Below are 3,352 nucleotides of genomic sequence, written 5' to 3' on the forward strand. Positions count from 1 at the left end.
TCCAGAAACCGGTGTACCGTGACGGCCCTAGGTGCGATCAAGTATTTGAACCTTAACGGGGCTTCATCACCTCCGATGTATCCTGCTATTTCTTCCAATGTCGGGGTGAGCTCAAAGTCCGAGAAATGAAATACATTGTGTGCTGAATCCCAGCAAGTGACCAATGATCTGATAATATCACCCCGAGGCTGAATGTCTAGTAAATCCGGGAGATCTTTCAAGTACTTCTTTACTTTGTCTTGCCCCTCCTTGTCTAAATCATTCCACCATAATCGCAACTCGAAAAGGATCTTGGTCATTATTGAAAAGGGTTTGTTTTGTATTGTGCTCATCCTGCACATTTATTAAGGTGGTTTAAGAAAAAATGATTTGACTATATTTTAGAAAGAAAGATCCGATTTTCGAACACGGCCTTTCAGCACTTCGGGGATGAAGATTTTAAGGCTGTGTGGGTCAACCGATCAAAACTCTAAAAGATGATCAAAAGTGGTCGTTTATGCAAAGTCAGCCTTCAGCCGTCCCTTTCGGGAACATTTGGCTGTTTTTGACAAAACAGCATCACTTGATTTATTTATGACTCTTTCTTTAGAATGGTGACCCGACATTGGGAACATGGCCTCGCAGAGCCTCGGGGACGAGGATCCTAAGGCCATTGGGCAATTTGGTCAGAATTTTAAAAAATGACCAAAAATGGTTGTTTATGCAAAGTCAGCCTTCCGGTGTCCCTTTCGGGAACATTCGGCTATTCTTGACAAAACGGCATCACCTGACTCATAAATTAAAATTCTGTCATTTTGGCTATTTCTGAAAATGGGGAGGTTGGACCAGATGAGGGTTGCCTACGTATCTCACGCCTTATGAGAATCAAATCGGCGTAGTTCAATCCTTTTTTTTGAATAAAATCTTTCAAAGGAAAGGAGAAAAATATTTAATTTTTTTTTGGATTTTTTTTTATTATTTTTTTTGAAAAGAGATGAAGACTAAAGAAATATTTTTCTTTTAACTTTTTATTTTTTATTTTTATTTTTTTACCCTTTTTTTTTTGAAATTTCGAAAAATCTTTTAAGGAAGTATTTGGACTATTAGTCTGAATTTATAAAAGAGATACTACAAAAGAAATAACATTTTTTGAATTTTTAATTTTCCCCCTTTTTTTTACTTTTAAATAAATATATATTTTTTGGATTTTTAAAGTGAAATAAATCAAACTAAAAGACAAATTTTGTTTTCATTTTTTTTCTTTTTTTTTCTTTTTTTTTAAAAAACAAGTTCCCGCCAGGTTTTGACACTACCTGGACATTGGTTTTATTTTTCCAAAAATAAGTAATTATCTCCCTACGCTGCTATTTTCTCTTCTTTTTTTAACCCTTTTTAGAAACCGGTCAGCATGCATATCTGAAGTAAATAAATGTGCAAAACAAACGGGATGCAGCAGGACGGTCTTTTCATTTCAGGTTGCCTGTCCTAGACGGACTCAACCCCTGTGTTGAGTCCCCTATGTCAAATGCAATATGATGCAAATAAACGTTCCTACTAGGGATCCGGCATGAGGTTTCATTATACTAGGTTTATAACCTGGGTATATGATCTAGACTGTGTACTCGAGCGGACAACTCGAGTCGAGGAGGGGGCAACTTACCGGGAACCAAAAGGCCATCCGGCTTCGTAGCTTGTCCGAGCCTCTTTCTTATTTCGGGGTATTGACACTAACAGAATAGGGAGTCTCAACCAGTAAGCACATCCCCGGAGGTGAAGAGAGAAGGGTTTCGGCACAGTTTATATACAGTTCAGCTAATATCAAAGCAGTAAAAGACAACATTTAGCACGTTATGCCAAAACATTTAATAAAGATCAGATAATAAAGCCAAATATAACAATTATTCTAAGCTCAAATTCTTGAACCCTGAACCAGTGGTTCTGGGTTTAATCCCCAGCGGAGTCGCCAGAGCTGTCACACCTCCTTTTTGCGCGCCCGCCCCGAGGGGTTCATGCGCGAGGGAGTTTTTTCCAATTTAAGTGACAATATTCGAAATGGGATTATTTATTTAATTCAGAGTCGCCACTTGGGAAAGGTTTGGCTTTTGGTGTCCCAAGTCACCAGTTTATCTTGAATCCCAAATCGAGGAAATTTTCGACTTTCCAAATGAAGTCTGCAAACCAGAAATTCTAAGTAAGGAATTCTGTTGACCCGAGGGAAGGTGTTAGGCACCCTCGAATCCCGTGGTTCTAGCACGGTCGCTTAAATTGTTATAATGGCTAAATATCTGATTTAAATACATGTTATGACTTATGTGCTTTTTATTAAGTTTAAACCGCTTTTATTATTATCATTTATTTTTTATAGAATTGCAACGTCGTGAAAATGCATCTCGAACCACGTCACAATCAATGCACCCATAGTTGTTAACACATTTCGACTCCGTTGAGATTTGAATTTGGGTCACATAAATGCGCACCCGAATTTAAGAATGTAATTTAATTAAGTCGCGCCTAAAGAGTCTAACGCGTTATTATCTTTGAGGAAGACAGTGAAATCCGCGAAACAGTCATTCCCGAATTCTAAGTATTTATTATGATCGATCATTGAGGGCCCCGCGATTTGCGTTTTATTTGGCGAGGCTCGTCTCATTTATTTTAAGGATATTCTAAAGTGACTACATTTCTATTAATTTCGTTTCTAAAAATAAGAAGAGAAAAAGAAAGAAAATCTTACTTAGCTACATGTTACAAGCATAACATATTACGTACTAGATTAAGTCAGACAAAAAAAATTACTTAAAATTTGAAATTATAAATAAATACAAAACTCGACAGAATAATGTAGTCAAAGAAGATTGATTATCATATAGCTAGATTAATTCCGCATAATTATGTGAATAGACCAATAATCATTTTTACTAGTCAAAATAAACATCAACCTTGGTCTTAATACTTATTCGAGAGTTTATTAGATCTAAATTTTAACCATCTTGCTAGATTCGCGTCTATTGGATTAAAGCTCTTAAACCCCGCACCATTGACTCGTATTCCCTAATATGTAAAAGCCTGCCTATTCTATAGAGTTGATAGCCGTTTTATTTACATGGTAAGCCGATGCTAACAGTAATTATTAAACTACACTATTAAACCTATATTGAAACATGGAATTCAAACAAGAGAGTTGACATTAATGGTTAATCCGTTGGCATCAACTAACGTAATATGAAAGTTTGCTTGAAATAATGTATTAAAATCAAACTGGATCGGGCCATGACAAAACGACTCGAAAGTCCAATGGGATACATATAAATGCCCGCTAATGTCCTGTGTTATATTATCGTCACCAACCAAACTAGATTGCTAAGACATATGG

This window comes from Nicotiana tabacum, chromosome 3 (genome assembly GCF_000715075.1).
Source record: "Nicotiana tabacum cultivar K326 chromosome 3, ASM71507v2, whole genome shotgun sequence".
In the NCBI taxonomy this organism is placed as follows: Eukaryota; Viridiplantae; Streptophyta; class Magnoliopsida; order Solanales; family Solanaceae; genus Nicotiana; species Nicotiana tabacum.